The sequence below is a fragment of the Hevea brasiliensis genome, chromosome 6, assembly GCF_030052815.1.
Source record: "Hevea brasiliensis isolate MT/VB/25A 57/8 chromosome 6, ASM3005281v1, whole genome shotgun sequence".
NCBI classification, from domain to species: Eukaryota; Viridiplantae; Streptophyta; class Magnoliopsida; order Malpighiales; family Euphorbiaceae; genus Hevea; species Hevea brasiliensis.
Window position 1 is genome coordinate 98,826,773 of NC_079498.1, and position 19,600 is coordinate 98,846,372.

The 19,600-nt window shown below is 32.3% G+C and overlaps 1 pseudogene; it reads right to left on the bottom strand.

The window, feature by feature from the left end:
- Positions 1-185: 185 nt before the first annotated feature.
- Positions 186-4,235, bottom strand: LOC110644853 (pleiotropic drug resistance protein 1-like; annotated as a pseudogene).
- Between the last annotated feature and the right edge of the window lie 15,365 nt (positions 4,236-19,600).

The following is a 19,600-nucleotide window of genomic DNA, read 5'->3' on the forward strand; positions in this document are numbered from 1 at the left end:
TATTTATGGATTATGACGACTCCCTATTTCAGACCATGATTATTCAACTCACAATTTGCACCAAATGTTACAATCTCATGGTAGCATCAATTTTTAATGTATACTTGGCAATTCTCCTAAAGGGAAATGATGAAGCAACTAGGCAAACATTGATTCATGCCATTGGCAATTCACTTCCCAAAGACTTGAAGCCAAAATAGAGAATGGATTCTGAATTAATACTGAAAAGGAAAGAAGTTTGGATTTAATACTTGCAGATTACATATGGACAATACTACCTTATGATACTAGTAAGTATTTAACTTCTTTGCAAATTGAATAACTTGATGCAAATGGCAAAGATCAATGCAAATAGTGTGGCAAAGCCAACAACTGCAGCTGCAATTTCTCCTAGAAGCTCCTGTTTGAAACCAAAGTAACTTCTCACAGAATCTTCCACTGTTTCATCTGTTATCTTCGAACTGTGATGAAACTAATCCATACAATGTGTATGCCACCAGACATGCCCAAGCATACCACCTCCACCACACAGGCATCCTCTGTTATAGTCAAAGCAGAGATAAATAACATCAATCCTTGCTACAAGACTGAGCACTAAATAAACCTGGAACTTGAAGAATGGTAGAGAAGAAACTTACGGGACTATAAATCCTGAAACAATTTCCACAATGCATAAAATGCAGAGGAAACTATGGATGCAACGTGTTGGTTTGGTGTCATAGCCACAGACATCATGCCATAGAAGGTGTAGCACACTTACGTGAAGTACATGAATAATAGGTACCAAAAGAATTTACCAGCAGTCCATTCAAATCCAATCATTGCATAGACTATAAGACCACATACAACAGCTTGTAAGAATATATGGAAGCTCAATCACAACCTGCATTTGAGAAGAGAGAGAAAAGTTAACCCATTTTTAGATTATCCATAGTGAAACTGTGAGGGAGGTCAGTAATGTTTGAAACCTTGTTACCTGTACTAAGGCATAGGGCAGGGGAGAATAAATTCCAGCAGCTCTCTCTCTGTAGAAGACAGTTCTTTCAACAGCAATTACTGATTGCACAGATGAAGCATTTTGGACCCCAAGGAAAACAATCGCAGCCTACATTGATCCCATTGCACTGAAAAGATCTTGCCTCTTTGTCCTATAATTCAAGGGAAGATGGTTAAATTGAAGGTAAATAGAACTGGAGGACTATGAACTTTCATAACTTTTCAGTTTAGTAACACTGCTGTAAATTACGTTTTGGAGCCAAGATCCCAGAACATTGTTCCAAACGTCAATGCTATAACAATTGTGAATAGAAATCTCACAGCAGTATACGGTGGATTGCGCCAGTATGACCAATGTTGTTCCATAAGCAAGCCATGCATTGTATGAAAAATGACTGGGAGTACTGTGTGGGAAAATACAGGTCCTTCGAACCAGGAGCTGGTGTGCTTAATTCCTCAATAAGTGCTTTATTTTTCCTGAAAGATAAACAACACTTCAGAAAAAGATTTAACAGCTAATTCATGTCCAAAATTCTGAAACAAATGCTTCATGATGCTACAAAAACATGTTGGCTTAGCAGTGGATGATTTTTAAGTTGAACTTACTAATCAAAATACTTTTAAGCAAATATACCTATATAGTTCCGAATTTCTGTATACAGCAGCAGAATCTACCCCCAGAACTGTTTCTTGAGCTGAAGTGGCAACTTCCAACATCCAAGTTGCAGGATTGTAACCATCTTTAATGTTAGGTACACCTTCAATTATCTTCATATAAAGAAAACTACATGAATTAGTGAGAGTTAACAAGAGGAGAACTGCAAAAATATATATATGCATCATTTATTTTATCTGAAAACATCCATTCTTCTTTCTTACCTCAAAATACTTGATTAGATGGCAAGAATGACGATCTAATGACCCCACATATATCTCTTGTCCTCATCGCTTCATTAGGAATAGCTGCAGTATCATGTTAAATATGTGACTCACCTAGATGCCGAAGAATTGACAAAAAGGCACAAACTATTATAATTGCCAACATTTCTCACTTCATCAAAAGCTTCAAATATGTCAATGCTTGGCTGGTGTATGGTGCACACAACTGTTCTTCCAGTGTCCACGGTGTTCCTAACTGCTCTCATAACGATTGCAGCAGCTCTTGCATCTAGTCCTGAAGTTGGCTCATCCATGATGAATTGAAGATTATAGAAGGGATTGCCACCAGCTTTACTGCCATAGTCAGCCACATGCATTGTTCAATAGAGGCCACTTACACCAGTCAATCCAACTAATGCTTGCCTCAATGGTGCCAATTCCACAAGCTGCATAACTTCCTCAACAAAGATCTGCAAACAAGTTTTAATGCATAAAATCAACATTATTTGCGCCAGGTAGTGCTGCTGTTGAAAGAATCAAATACCTTGGACCAAATTCTACCTAATGATAGATCAACAAAGTCCATTTAGATCAATTCTTGACTGATTTGTCTTCTTCATCTCTAAATTTTATTAGTACAAGAATGAAAAACAGAAGCTTGAAACAGATTTTGGAAACGGATGCCAACCTTTCTGGTTTTACTATTCACTTCAGCAAGGAGACAAAGCCAGGCAGAGTAGAACAAAGATTCATAGACAGTAACATGAGGAGAATGGATGTCATTTTGCTCACAGATCCTGAAATTCTAACAAAAGTTTCCTGTTTCTTAGGGTAACCAGATATTGTGATGTTTCCCTCCATATACCCTCCAGTTTTTCCACCAGCCAGCACATCCATTAGAGTGATTTTAGCAGCACCACTAGAACCCATTAGAGTTGTGAGAACACCTGGCCTGAAAGCACCACTGACACCCCACAAAAGCTCCAACTAGAACTCGTTGTGAAAGTTCATATTAATAGGAATATGAAATATCAGTATGCATAACACTAACCATAGCGCTGTCCAACCCCTTCGCATCTAGCAGAAAATGCCAAGGTTTCTCTCACAATCATTTCTCCTATACGAGTATCATGTTGACTGATATAGGCAGCTGTTCTCTGGGGTAGAAAATCATTCATACCATGACCATTGTAAGTCACCCTACCAGATAACTGCAGAAGAAATTGAATTTCCCAAATAAGGAAGAAGCAAAAGAGTGACATAAAAGGCTAAAAATTAACAAAAAGCAATAGAAAGTTTATTAGAAACAAGATTGTTAACACCCCATGGAGGATATAAAGCTGCTGTGATACAACCATCACCTTTAGTTTAGGATCAAGTTTCCATCCAAAGCCGACAAAAGAGTGGTCTTCCCGGAACTTGGAGGCCCCAGAAGCACTGTCATTCTGCAATAAACATATTTAAAGATGAAACGTGAGGTATGGCTTTCAAATATTCCAAATCTGAACTAAAATAGGATAAAGAAAACAACTCCGTTCAGTTGAATTTCACCTTGTTGGTCTGATCATTCCACTAATGTCCTGAAGGATAGAGCAGCGTGTCTGATCATTCCACTAATGTCCTGAAGGATAGAGAAGCGTGTCTTCCTACTTGGAAGGACATGAAGATAATTCAAGAAACCCTTTAAAATTGCAAAGCCAAGAGAGAAATAGACAACTTAATCAAAAGAAATAAAAGTATGATATTGAAATTGAAATTCTTGATCACTTTCTACAGGTACTTACCTCTACCATGTCATAAGGATGAGGGTAAAGCTCTGCTTGCCACATGAGCTTCTGTTTCAACAGTTAGATTCTCAAATCGAACTTCAATTGTGGGAAACTCAATTCCAACTCTAGAAAACCAAGAAACAAGAAAAATTCAGTGCTAAAACATCAAGAACAAAATCCAACAAAATAAGAACTTCAAGAAACCAAAACGTACTTCTTACCCAAAAAACAAAATAAGAACTTTACTATTTTCTTGCAATTCCCTTAACTTTCAATTCGGCTCTTGAGCTTCAACAGAAACCTCTCATTGTCCTGTTCTGCAACTTTTACCAACCTATCGACCAAAGCCTTCCTTTCATGAAACCCAAGAGTGTGTACGTCTATTTCGTTCGCACCTTTCGATGTAGCTAATATGCCTTTTTTCAAACGATCATAGATTGTTAGTCTCTCAATAGCAGCCCATTTGAGAGCTTCTTCATCATCTTCTTCTCGTGAAGATTTGGAGAAACTTTCCATGGCATTGCTGCTCCATATAGAAGAGTCCCGTCTTCTTAAACTACCACCTGGTATACAGATTTCAGCACCCTCCATTGTTAAAAAGAATCAGGAATACTACTTCAAGAACAAGAGCGTCAAGCCTCGCATCCAGGGATTGGTCGTGGTTATATACTGGGACAAAAGCAGCACAAAATATCTGCCACCCATCAAGCGCCAAATTGTAAATTAATTTGGGTAAATTAAAGCAAAAAATCTGATATTAAACTAGGATTAAAATAATTCTCACATAAACAATCATCAATTTTAAAATGAATTATTTTTAAATTAAAAAATTAAATTTTTTTATTCTAAATATAAAAATAAAAAAATTAATTAAATTAAATTATTATAAAACTATCATTTCTAAACAAGATTTTTAAAAATAAATTATTTGCAAAATTTTAAAATTATATGTTTGACATTTTAATAGAGTTGCTGAATGTGGCGATTCATTATATTGAATAACTAGATACTTACTTATGCATTGCACAAATATATTTTATTTTCAAAATTATTAATAAAATAAATAATAAAAATATAGTATTTAAATTTAAAAAAAATAAAAAAAAAACTTAAATTTTAAGAATATATCTCATAAATATTTAGAAAAACTCTTATTTATCATCTTCACATATTTTTTTTTATTATAACTTTTAAGATGATTATGAAGATTTATAATAATTTTATATTTATATTTTTTTTCTATTATAATTTAGTAGAATTATTTATGCAATAATAATTTTACATAGTATTTAATTATGAATATATAATTGTGACTATGACTTTTATATGCCATTATTATTTTCGTTAATTATTTTTCATTTTACTTGTAATTATCCTATTTATCTTCTTATCATAATTCATTTTTATGTTAGGAACTTATTTCATAACTTAGTTTTATAATATTTATATAAATGTTATGTTAAGAATTAGAAAATTGAAAAGTCACATTAATAAATAAATAAATAGTGATAATAATATGACCATAAATTTAGTAAGACCAATAAATTTTATTTAATATATACAAATTAATTATTAACAATTAATTATAAAATATAGCTAAAATAGAGAGAAATAAGATGGATCAAAATTTTATATAAATATTAATTTTATTTAAATTTTTATATTAAGAACTAATAAATTAAAAAGTCACATATTAATTAGTGATATTAATAAAATTAATGGATTTTATTTAATATACAAATTAATTATTATTAATTCTAAAAAATTAAATTTTTTTACAATGATAATTCATAAATGTAGATGTATATTAATTTCATTTAAATTTATATACTAAACATTAAGAAACTAAAAAGTCACATATTAATATTTGATAATAATAAAGCTAATAAATTTTATTTAATATATACATATTAATTATTATTAATGATAAAAATGTACATAATTATTAATCTTATTATTGTTATTAGTGAATTTTATTTAATTTATATATACATATTAAAATTAATTATTATTAATGGTAAAATGTATTTTTTGCAGTTATAATTATTAATTATAAATATATATTAATTTTATTTAAATTTTTATGTTAAGTATTACAAAACAAAAAAAATCACATATTATTAGTGGTAATAATAAGGCTTATTCTCCTTAAAAAGTCATGTGTTAATTAGTAGTATTATTAAGACTAATAAATTTTATTAAATATATAAATATTAATTATTATTATTATTATTAAAAATAATAAAAATATTAAGGATTAACAAATTAAAAATTCATATTAAATAATAATAATAATATAGGGATAAAATTAACAAATAAAAAAATTTAATGGAGAGCCATTTGTCACATCCAGGTGAACTTATTTTGAATACCATTTTTATTATATATATATATATATATTGAAATCAATAATCATTTGTCTATACATAATGCGGGTGTTTAAAAATTTTAAATTAATATTTATAAAATTATAAAATGTTATTTTATTTTTTATTTTATTGTTAATTATTTACATTTATTAATGGTACACAGTTACTTAATTAGATAGTGTTAAATATTATTTAAGAAAATTATCCAAAAAATTAAATAACACTTTAGAATTTGATAATGAAAATATTTTATGCGATTTCTTTCCCAATCAAATTATTGCTGAAAAGATGTATAAAGAGAATTAGAATATATGCCCATAAAATATATTAAGTTAATAAATATAAAATTAAAATAATTTCACAGTTGATTTAAAGCACATATACAAACATTTTGACGTGTCCAAATAGCATTGATGTTGACTAATTATCCAATAATTACATTACACATAGCATTGTGCAGAGAATTTTGTTTAGCTTTAAATCTTTATATATATATATTACAAAAATTTATAAAGAAAAAATAGGATTAATTATTTAAATAATATAATTTTAAAAATTATTTAAAATTTAAATTATCTATCAAAATAATGTAGTATAATAAAAATTATCGATTGAAATAGTAATTTTATAATCGATCACATTAAATATTAAGTTTAATTTAAATACACTAAAAATAACATCTTAATTAACAGTTTTAAGAGCAGCGTTTATAACTTATTACGTTAATTAACTAACTCAATTTATGTACACTAAAAATATTATTTAAATTGGCGATTTCAAGAGTAATACCATTGTAACATTATAAAAGACAAATTGTAAGAATGTTGAGAATTTATTTCTATACTCATACATGCTAAATGTAAATACTACCCATGACTCGTTTATTGACTTTAAAAGTCAATTATAAATACATGAAAATTGTGACATAAGAATTTTTAATCATTAGTACATAAGATTGTGAATACCAAATTTTAATTAAAATGTATGTGCTATGTTTATTACATTATTATATATAAATTTACATTATGTGATAATTCTCCATTGATTTAAAATGGAGTAATAATTTCCTACCAACATAAAATTTTCATATTTTATAAAATAAAAGTTATAATATTATAAATAAGTTTAAAGCACAATAAAAAAAAATAATAATTACACTTATAATAAAAATATAAATAAAAAGGGTGTTGTAATACTCCTAATTTTTAGTCTCTAAAATTTTTTTAAGAAATTGATATAATATATAACTAAAACTATCCAAAAAAAGTAAAATATATATTAAACTGTAATTTACTTTTAACTAATTATGTAATATACTAATTTATTTTTAACTAATTATCACATATTATACACGCATCGTTAAATTTATCACTTAATTTAATAAATACATTAATAAAATTATCACAGATAAAATATTAAACAATATATCACAACAATAATCACAATAAATTTACATGAAAGTTTAAAATTTTACCTTAATTGTAATAAAACTTCTTAATGTGAAAAATCAACTACAATTAAACTTCAAAATTCTATATATAATACAAAAAAAAAGGCTAAAATGAGGAAAAAAATATTAGAGTAGAAGAGAAGAGAAAACATGTATTTAAGAGAAGCAAACTCTAAGTTTAATAGAGAAAGTTACTCTTCTTAAAACTAACTGAGACTTTTCAAATTATTTACGGCTATGCTTGTTGCAAAAAAAAAAAAAAAATTCCCTACTAATTTTTTTATTTTCAACAATTTTGGATAGTTTTATTATTGCTTCTCAAACCATTAGTTCAAGTAGTGATTTTTAACCCCATTTCAATGCTTTTTCAAAGAAATGATGTGACTTTTTGCCTTTGAAACCTCCAATTCAAGTAATTGTTTCTATATTCCAAAGCTGTCATAATTAGATATGACATTTTACTTTTAAAATTATCAATTTAAATGACGATCTCTATGTCCAAAGACTGAACACTTGTCAATAACGTGACGTTATGTAAGGGCATTATTTTACTTCTGAAATCACCATTTCTCATTAACTTTCTAACCTTGAAGGCATTTTTTTAAGCAAATACCAAAATTGTTAATAGTTTGAATTTCACGCTATAATGATAAATTGTTTTTAAAAACACATTATTTAAATAATTAATAAGAAAAAACACAGAAACTTCAAACAAACTTCTTTTCCCTGCGTTCTTCTTCCCCTAGATCCTCTCCCCATTTACAATTCCCTTTTCTCTCTCCCCTTTTTACTTTTGCTAATGACCACCGTGTTGTGTTTTCCCTCTTTCCCTCTAATCTCAATTTTATTCTCAATTAAAAGCTTCATTTTTTCTTGGAAAAACTCTATAAACAGAGCCATGAGTACCAAAATGTCTAACAAAAATACATTCAAAGAGCTCGAGGTTCTAATTTCTCAACTTTAGTCTTAAAAACAAATCATACACAACGAAACACTTTAGGTGGTGTAGACTCTTATTTTGTGATGAGTATGTGCATTGAGGCCGTGGGAAACCCGATGATGAAAAATTATATGACTGTAAGATGTAATTGGAGGCATGGAGCTGAATTATTAATTCCGTGGCATGATCTTGAAAAAATAAAAATAATAATAAAATTTTGGGGAAATTAATTTAATTAAATTTAAATAAAAATTTATTTTGTTTAAATTTAATATGGGCAGTTCTTAAATGGATCTAATTAAGTTTAATTGGGCTCTATGGGCCTAATAAAGCCTAGTTAGGAATTTTAAATGGGTTCCATTTAATTATTTTCTAAAAATTAAAATAACAAAATATCTCTCTCCTCCTTGGCCCCACTCCCTTCCTCACTCCCTATTGGTGCCTTCCATTTTTTCCTGTCTTCCTATTGGTTGAAACACCTCACCCATATCCCAATCTTATTCGAATTCTGCAATCGTAGTTATTTAAGTCATTTAAACTTTATCACCTTAAGACTCCAAACCCTACCACACCTCTTCCTCACTCTCTATTGGTGCCTTCCATTTTTTCCTGTCTTCCTATTGGTTGAAACACCTCACCCATATCCCAGTCTTATTCGAACTCTGCAATCGTAGTTGTTTAAATCATCTAAACTTTATCATCCTAAGACTCCAAACCCTATCACACCTCTCTTCTAAAACCCTATAAATACCCTACTAGAGAAGGGAAGGAGGATGATGGGAGGAAAGAGGTAGAGAAAATTCAGAGCGATAAGAAATTTAGAGATATTTAAGACTCTTTGAGTTCTTCCTTATTATTTTTTTTTTCTTCAAGAAGATTTTCATACAAGATTTCTGGAAGGTCAGTTTTTATTGTTTTCTTTTCAAGATCTATGCCACACAATATTTTAATTCTATGCTCTGTCTTCAATTTATTTTATATGTTCATATAGATCATGTAATCATGTTTAATTTGAGGGGATACATAACTCTGCACATGTTTAGTTTCTGTCTCTCGTACTTTTATTATTTTTCTTTATTTTCTTTATTTTTTTTATTTACAAACAAAATTGGTAAGTAGCCCTAAGGTAAGTACCAAAGAGGGCATTTGCGCGGAGCTTATATGGAGCTAAACGGGAGTAAGCCAGGGATATCATTGCCATACTAGAAGAGAAGACCCTTTTTTAAGGGTAGCTTGCCCCAATGGCAACTGCATTTATCAACAAGTAAGTAGCTCTAAACTTCTCGAATAACCATTGGCATGAAATTGTAGTAATAATAGAACTTTCATTTGGTAAATTAAAATTAACTTTGTTTTTAATTAACTGACTTTTGCATGTAATTAATTTAAATAAATACTTTGTAAATTAAAATTAATCTTGTTTGTAAATTAAACTAATATTGGCATGTAAAATAAATTTAATTTAATACTTGGTAATTGTAAAATAAATTTGCATGTTAGAAATCTTTATTAGGTTGTGATTGTTTGGGACTTATGTGATATTAGAATAAATTACACATGTACATAATTAACTTAGTTCAATTATCCTTAGGGTAACTTGGTGAAAATTAATTAATTAGGTTAAATAGAAACATAGGGTTATTTGAAATTGAATTTGTTTGTAAATTAAATTCCCAATAATAAATTAATTTTAGTCATCTGGTAAATATCATTTAAATAATTAGCAACCCCATAGATAGGAATTACTTGTGCATGAAAATTGTGTGTAAACAACAACCTTTTGTGAATTACTTGCGTGTGTAGGATTAGAATTGCATTTTTTAGGATAAAGTTTAATAAAGAAATAATAAACAAGACTTCTAGAAACATTAGTAGAGGACTGGCACTCGAATTAACGAGGTTAGACCAGGCGTAAGGGGTGCCTAACACCTTCCCCTTACGTACCCACTATCCCGAACCTAGACATTGGGCTATGGTAATGACGGTTGTGGAAACTCTGCAAGGAGTAAGTTGCCATCCATGACCCTCGGAAGAAACACTGAATATGTCCCGGTTATTACCCGGGTGGCGACTCCTGTCTATCTATGCCTTCGTGGCATAAATCCTTAGTACCGTGGTAGTGTTATGGGAAGACGGTACTTACCAGTGGTTTGATTCTATTAGGATTGTATGAAGTGCATGTCTAGGAAATGCTGTCTAAGGAGGTGGTACTTAAGTGAGACCATTGTGACTCCACCATCTTTCCTGGGCATTACCTGGTGCATTTTATATAATTCTAATGGATGATATCACGCCTCGCCCCCTCTTGCCCTACAGTTTGGCGACTCCGCTGGGGACTAAATGGATAGTTACTCCAACATGTTTCTATTAGTCTAATATTATTCCTCTGTTGAACTTTTTGCATTGCACTACACTATCACACGGATCACTCTTACCCTTTTTAGCCCCGCTAGTACTTGCTAAGGAGACCATAGTTTCACTCGAGCTATGACGAATTGGTGAATGCTAGCACCCCATGCCCGTACCTTCGAGTATATAAAAGAGCCACAGCTCCGGCCGTTGTGCTTAATGGACAAGCTCTCGCATGGGTGACCCTTTTTCTACCCGATGAAGCCCATGAGCCATAGATTTTAACCCTAGGTACCCCGTAGATTTTTGTTATGCTAGATTTATAACCTTACTGTTCAAACCATAAGTTCTAGTGGTAGTTGAGATGAACCTAGGCCTATGCATAGGCCCAATGTGTGTATAGGCCCAAGTCCATTTTAAAACCCATAGTAAGCAAGAGGATGTTTACTTATGGTTAAACTTTAAGGATATAAATCCTTTGTTTGTGAGGGAAGGATCGTCCTGGACCACCCCCTGTTGGTGTGTCCAGTGTACCATAGCTTAGGATAGAATTTTTTCTTACCCTGCACGTGAGAGTTGAAGGTATAAGGGGGCGAAGATTGATTACGGAGATTTTTTTCTGGTTTTGATTCAGTCTTTGGTTCGATTTTAGCTCAGTTTATATGGTCTGGTTTTGGTTCAGTTTTGGTTCTATTGGTATGGTTTGGTTTTGGTTTTGTAAAAGTAAAGGAAAAAAAAAAGAAAAAAAAAATAGTCCATTCATGCATTGCATTCATGTACATAGCATACTTAGGTTAACCCTTAAATCCTATTTTTTTTAGCAAACATAGCCTCAAAACACACTAAAGAGACTTTCAATCAGGTCACTTGGGTTAGGGAAGGGAAGAGACTAGTAAGGATTTCACCTGCACTACTTAAGATGGAAGAAACTATGGCCGTATTTGAGCTAGAAGAGACAATTGTGGTTAACTTTAGAAAGAGGCCTCAAGGTAGGCCAATTAAATGGCATTAAAGTTATTGAGGTTCAAATTGTGTCTCACACCCCAAGGAGATTTTTTCCAATTTAGCCAATGCTTATCCGAAGTTTTGGAGCGTCTCAAAGTTCAGGACCTCCTATAGCTCTTAGCACCCAGACCACTACCAAATTCACTCTCACCTAGCTATGATATCAACCAATGTTGCTGGTCCTACCAAGCCCACAGTCACGACACCGACTGATGGTTTCAACTTAAGCATGTTATCTAAGACCTAATTGATGCCAAAAGGATAATTGACCCGAAAAATCAACCCAAAAACCCCATGCCTAGCCAAAATTTCCACCTACACTAGGTCTCTACATGATCTCCATCACCCCAAATAACCCTAACAGAATTATTAATTTTATCCAACCCATCCAAAAGCCCAATGAACCTATCCAACCCATCCAAAAGCCCAATGAACCTCAGTCTACAATGGTTGTTGATATTTGTGATAATTCTAGCTATGATAAGGGTCCTTTGGATGTTTGGACTGATTCTGATGAGGAGATAGTTGCATTATAACTAGATGGGTCAGTTCCACTAATGTCTGATTTTTAAAGTTATTGGGATCTATGAAAACTAGATGGATCTAAAAGTGGCTACTATGAAGAAATGGATGAAGTTTTTTCTTAACACAAGCCTAGGAGAAAGTATAGATGGTCTGGTGGCTTTTCTTGAGCTGAAGGGGCAAATCAAGAGTCATGGTTTGGGCTATGAGCCAACATAAGAGGAAGAAGAGCCAAAGCCTCCTAAGTTCTTGAAAGAGGGGGCAATTACCTTGACATATGATTAGGGGTTACCACATGTGAAAGAGCTAAAGTAAAAAATTAGCACCATTGATCTAAGGACTGCATGGAAAGCCAAACACCTAAGGCTACACCCCTAAGTTTGAGTCTATCTTTTGTAATGCTCACAGTAGTGATACTGATATTTCCAATTCTGATGTACTTGATAAAGATTTTGAGGCAAAGATCAATAACATAACCAGTCCTTTTACTTACTTGTTTGATGTTTCTTCTAATAGGCGTATGCATTGCATTCATAATCATTTAGAATTTATTTCTATTAATGCATCAAAATCAATCTCTATTAATTTGGGTACACCAAATAATTCTAAAGACATTAAGTTAGCTGAAGATTTAACCCAAGAAGAAAGAGATAAATTTATAGCCTTGTTAACAAAGTACCAAGAAGCATATGCCTCGAGCTTAAAATCAGATGGCCGATTCCCAAGCCACGCTAGTGTCCCCATAGGAAAAGAGTGATCAAAAGTTGACTTAGCGAGGGGTAAAATTTCATGCTATGAAGGATTAATAGTAGTCCATGTGGACCTAGAGAGAGAAAGAAAATGATATGAAGACATAAGGAGGTCTCTGGAAGTGAGAGAATACTCGCAATAAGCCTACAAAAGAGATAGAGCAATAATTCATAGATTAGCCACTCAATTTACTTTAGCTGGGGGGCAATTCTACAAACTCTTATGTGTGATAGAAAAATAGGCTGAGCAAATAATGAAAGAAATACATGCAGGAAATGTGTGGTTCCCATATGAATGGAAATGTTCTAGTTGGGAAAAAATGTTCGAAACATATAAGGATTGACCTAAAAAACTCCCTTATGTTCTTTAAGATTATCGTAGTACTACAAGGACATCCGCGAGGGCAACCCCGTTATCTTTAGTGTATGGGACTAAAGTAGTGTTATCCATTAAGCAAGAGGTCAAATCCTTAAGAGTGATGCTAGAAGCTAAGATCCTAGAAAATGAGTGGGCCTAGAAGAGATATGAGGAACTAGCTTTGATTGATGAAAAAAGAATGTGAGCCTTGTATCGTATGCAGGCTTATCAGAGGAAGATAGCTAGAGCCTTTAATAAGAAGGTGAAGCTAAGAAAGATCAAAGAAGGAGACATGGTTTTGAAACAAGCTCGGCCCGTCCCTTTTGATTTAAGAGGAAAGTTTTACCCAAGCTAGGATGGTCCATACATAGTCAACAAGATCTTACCACAATAAGAAATCAAACCTGGATGGGAATGAATTTCAAGAACTAGTCAATTTAGACAGGCTCAAATGGTACTTTGTGTGAGATAGGCCTGCTAGGCTGAAAACCTGCAAAAGGCGATCTAGGCAAAAGTAAGAGTCAAAGAAAAAAGAACGAAAAAAAAAAAAAGAAAACAAAAAATGCTAGATTGAAAACCTGCAAAAGGCAGTCTAGGTAAAAGGAGAGATGAGAGAAGATCTGGATGGAAAACCTGAAAAGGCCATTTGGCAGGTTATAAAGCTTATTTCTAACTTTGGAAGGTTAGAAATTTAGCAAAACTAAATGTAAGAGGGAGTAATGGTGTACCTGAATAAATAAAGAAGTTTTTATTGCATTAACTAGGAATGGATTTTATTTAATTATGATTGTGAATGTTTGTGTCTTGAGAGATACATCAAAAGATTAAGTAATTGAACTGCATTGTTTTGATTTAACCTGTTGTCTCGTGAGCATGATAGAATAGGTGCTTGATATGAATATCCTGGTGATTGTCTAATTTCAAAAAAAAAAAAAAAGAGAAAAAGAACAAGAAAAAGAAAAGAAAAAAGAGAGCTCGCTAAGTGGAAAACTCGAAAGGGCCGCTGAGGCAAAAGTTAGAGCAAGCCCGCTGAAATGAAAACTCGAAAGAGCATTTCAGGCAAAAGTTAGGGCACAAAGAATTGAGTTCATGGAAGAGAAAGGAGTCAAGGCAGAAACCATAGGGGTAGAGAAGAAAAAAGAAAAATCAGAGGGCAATTGTATTGTGATCTTAAGGAAGTCTTTTCGATGAATAATTTTCCTCAAAAAATTTTGAAGCTAAAAGAAAGTTTTTGCAAAAAAATGTCCCTCAGAAGACTAAGTTTTTTTTTAGAATCTCTAGCAAAATCAGCATGCACATGATAGGAAGTAGCATACAAGAAGCACAAAAATCACAAAAAGAGTTTTGAGACCCAGTCATCTCAATTTTTTCAAATCATGAAATAGATATTTTTTGGTAAGTCCTTAGACGTTGTTTAGGGCGCACGACATAGTTGTGTAAGGCATAGAAGAACATGCATCAACATGTCACCTGTAGGTGTGTAAGGCGTAGAATAACATGCATCACCACAGTTTCAAGTGTCGAACTACGAGGGGGTCTAATTCTTCCTCAGGATAGCGAGGGGGATACGTAGGTAGTTTAGGACTGCGGTCCTAAATACGAACCCACAACATTTCATGACAAATGTTTTCTGGTAAGTCCTTAGACGTTGTTTAGGGCACATGGCATAGTTGTGTAAGGCATAGAAGAACATGCATCAACATGTCACCTGCAGGTGTGTAAGGCGTAGAAGAACATGCATTACCACAGTTTCAAGTGTCGAACTACGAGTGGGTCTGATTCTTCCTCAGGATAGCGAGGGTGATACGTAGGTAGTTTAGGACTGCGGTCCTAAATACGAATCCACAACATTTCAAAACATAGAGTTGCCATTATCATGAGACCGTAGCTAGTCTCATGATGCAGAGTGTATCGACAGAGCAAGATGCATTTGATTTTCACATTACAAAGTTATCACTGTTATGAGACCATAGCTAGTCTCATAACATAGAGTGTATCGACTGAGCAAGATGCACTCAATTTTCACATGACACAGTTATCATTGTTATGAGACAGTAGCTAGTCTCATGATGCAGAGTGTATCGACAGAGCAAGATATACTCATTTTTCACATGACACAGTTATTACTGTTATGAGACCGTAGCTAGTCTCATAACATAGAGTATGTCGACTGAGCAAGATATATTTGATCCTCATAGTTATTAGAAATTTGAGTTTCACTTTGACGAAACTTGAGCAATGCTTTCGCATTGATTTCAACTTTCGTCAAAGTGGGGGGCAAACTGTAGACTCTTATTTTGTGATGAGTATGTGCATTGAGGCCGTGGGAAACCCGATGATGAAAAATTATATGACTGTAAGATGTAATTGGAGGCATGGAGCTGAATTATTAATTCCGTGGCATGATCTTGAAAAAATAAAAATAATAATAAAGTTTTGGGGAAATTAATTTAATTAAATTTAAATAAAATTTTATTTTGTTTAAATTTAATATGGGCAGTTCTTAAATGGATCTAATTAAGTTTAATTGGGCTCTATGGGCCTAAGAAAGCCTAGTTAGGAATTTTAAATGGGTTCCATTTAATTATTTTCTAAAAATTAAAATAACAAAATATCTCTCTCCTCCTTGGCCCCACTCCCTTCCTCACTCCCTATTGGTGCCTTCCATTTTTTCCTGTCTTCCTATTGGTTGAAACACCTCACCCATATCCCAATCTTATTCGAATTCTGCAATCGTAGTTATTTAAGTCATTTAAACTTTATCACCTTAAGACTCCAAAGCCTACCACACCTCTTCTTCACTCTCTATTGGTGCCTTCCATTTTTTCCTGTCTTCCTATTGGTTGAAACACCTCACCCATATCCCAGTCTTATTCGAACTCTGCAATCGTAGTTGTTTAAATCATCTAAACTTTATCATCCTAAGACTCCAAACCCTATCACACCTCTCTTCTAAAACCCTATAAATACCCTACTAGAGAAGGGAAGGAGGATGATGGGAGGAAAGAGGTAGAGAAAATTCAGAGCGATAAGAAATTTAGAGATATTTAAGACTCTTTGAGTTCTTCCTTATTATTTTTTTTTTCTTCAAGAAGATTTTCATACAAGATTTCTGGAAGGTCAGTTTTATTGTTTTCTTTTCAAGATCTATGCCACACAATATTTTAATTCTATGCTCTGTCTTCAATTTATTTTATATGTTCATATAGATCATGTAATCATGTTTAATTTGAGGGGATACATAACTCTGCACATGTTTAGTTTCTGTCTCTCGTACTTTTATTATTTTTCTTTATTTTCTTTATTTTTTTTATTTACAAATAAAATTGGTAAGTAGCCCTAAGGTAAGTATCAAAGAGGACATTTGCGCGAAGCTTATATGGAGCTAAACGGGAGTAAGCCAGGGATATCATTGCCATACTAGAAGAGAAGACCCTTTTTTAAGGGTAGCTTGCCCCAATGGCAACTGCATTTATCAACAAGTAAGTAGCTCTAAACTTCTCGAATAACCATTGGCATGAAATTGTAGTAATAATAGAACTTTCATTTGGTAAATTAAAATTAACTTTGTTTTTAATTTAACTGACTTTTACATGTAATTAATTTAAATAAATACTTTGTAAATTAAAATTAATCTTGTTTGTAAATTAAACTAATATTGGCATGTAAAATAAATTTAATTTAATACTTGGTAATTGTAAAATAAATTTGCATGTTAGAAATCTTTATTAGATTGTGATTGTTTGGGACTTATGTGATATTAGAATAAATTACACATGTACATAATTAACTTAGTTCAATTATCCTTAGGGTAACTTGGTGAAAATTAATTAATTAGGTTAAATAGAAACATAGGGTTATTTGAAATTGAATTTGTTTGTAAATTAAATTCCCAATAATAAATTAATTTTAGTCATCTGGTAAATATCATTTAAATAATTAGCAACCCCATAGATAGGAATTACTTGTGCATGAAAATTGTGTGTAAACAACCTTTTGTGAATTACTTGCGTGTGTAGGATTAGAATTGCATTTTTTAGGATAAAGTTTAATAAAGGAATAATAAACAAGACTTCTAGAAACATTAGTAGAGAATTAACGAGGTTAGACCAGCGTAAGGAGTGCCTAACTCATTCCTCTTAATTACCCATTATCCCTAACATAGACATTGGGGGATGGTAATGACGGTTGTGAAATCTCTGTTAGGTGTAAGTTGCCATCCATGACCTTCGGAAGAAACACTGAATATGTCCGGTTAGGTGGCGACTCTGTCTATCTATGCCTTCGTGGCATAAATCCTTAGTGGTAGTGTTATGGGAAGACGGTGGTTTGATTCTATTAGGATGGTATGAAGTGCATGTCTAGGAAATGCTGTGTAAGGAGGTGGTACTTAAGTGAGACCATTGTGACTCCACCATCTTTCCTGGGCATTACCTGGTGCATTTTATATAATTCTAATGGATGATATTTCGCCTCACACCCCCCTCCTACAGGTGGAATAGTGTAAGAACTTTTTTTCCTACTAAACTTCCAAGGAATTTTTAAAATCTAAGGTTCTAATAGGCATCCTATTAATCAGATAAGCTGTAGACAAAACAATATTTTCTCAATCAAGTGTAGAAAGGCTCATAATAAACATGAGAGCTCAAGCGACCTCAAATAAATGTCTATTTTTCCTTTTAGACATCCAATTTTGTGCATTAGTGTCATAACCAATCCACCATTTCAAATTATGTAACTAACATGGAAAATGTATTTAATTTATATTAAAATATCTTAACTCTCTTAAAATAAATAAATAACTAGCATGTTAAATTCATAAATATTATTCCAGATCCAAAATTTAAAGAAATAGAAAGGAAACTTTGAAAATAAAAAAAATTAAAATTAATCTATTTTGAACCGCACCCGAAAACTGCCTACGTTTCTCCATTACAAAATGCAGGATCGGGTCCATATACCTCTCAATTATTTATAAAGGAAATTTTCATTTTATGTTCTAATCAATAATCATACCCCAAAATTTGACAGACATTTTAGCGTCCCAAAAAAAAAAAAAATTCTTCTAGGCATTAAGAGAGTCAAAACATTCAACCATTTCTTAAGGAAAAATTTTAAAAGGAACTACATACAATAAATTTAGGAAGGAATAATAACAATAATCAAATCTCATAGACTGCATAAAGTGTACGTGTGTCTAACTAAAGCTAAGCCATAAAGCAGAGGATTCGAGCCTTTTGTAATCCAAATTCCATAAACTTCCAATTATCTAGAAAAAGAAGTCTAAATTCAAGAAAAATTTGTAACTAGCTTAAACGTAAATTAGAAATGAGCAAGTCTACTAAACAAATATGTATAAGAAAATTCATATATATATATATATATATCCCTAGTCATCTCTCCATTTATTTGAAGAAAAACAAATTTATAGCGAAGAAGACTACTGAACTGTAAATTATGTATTGCTTACAACACTTGGTACTAAATTTATTGATGCATCTCAATTTGGCACTTCTTTCATCTCATGATAGCATTCCCTATTATTGTCTTTGATAATTGGAGTATTTAATTAATGCTTTAATGGACTAATTTATTTGAAAATTTTGTTGGTTCACTTACGTTTTCAGGTTCACTGGGCCAACTTGGGTTTCACTCTTTTATGACAATGGTAATATTTCAAGAATATATTGGTGAGCTATATTCCCCATGCAACTATCATTGTTTAATGTTTATTACTCCAAGGGTAAGACTTTGATATCACTTTCACTACAAATACCAGTTTCGAAAGTATCAGCAGGGATTTCTCCCTTGTAGAAATTGCTGGTTTAGTTTCATGGGTAGGTTAAACCTCTATGGTTCTACCTCTAGTTTGTCTTGGATTTATGTGTGGATTATGCATATAAATCAATTATACTAGAAAATGCCTATAAACATGCATTAATCTACAGAATAGTACTTGGATCACGCTAACAAGGTTAGTGATTGCTTACTAATTGGTGCTAAGCTTAAAAGAATAAGGGCCCCAAAACACTGAAAAGGTTGAAAAAAAATAAATAAACTGCTGAACCCAAATAGTCGCTTGGTTGCCTTCATCGGCATCAACACTATGCGCCACCAACCACAGCATCACACCGTGAAGCTGTTCACACTCTCGCACTTGCAATGCTTTGGTGGTTGCTCCTGTACCAACCACATGCTCAACCAATCACCTAAT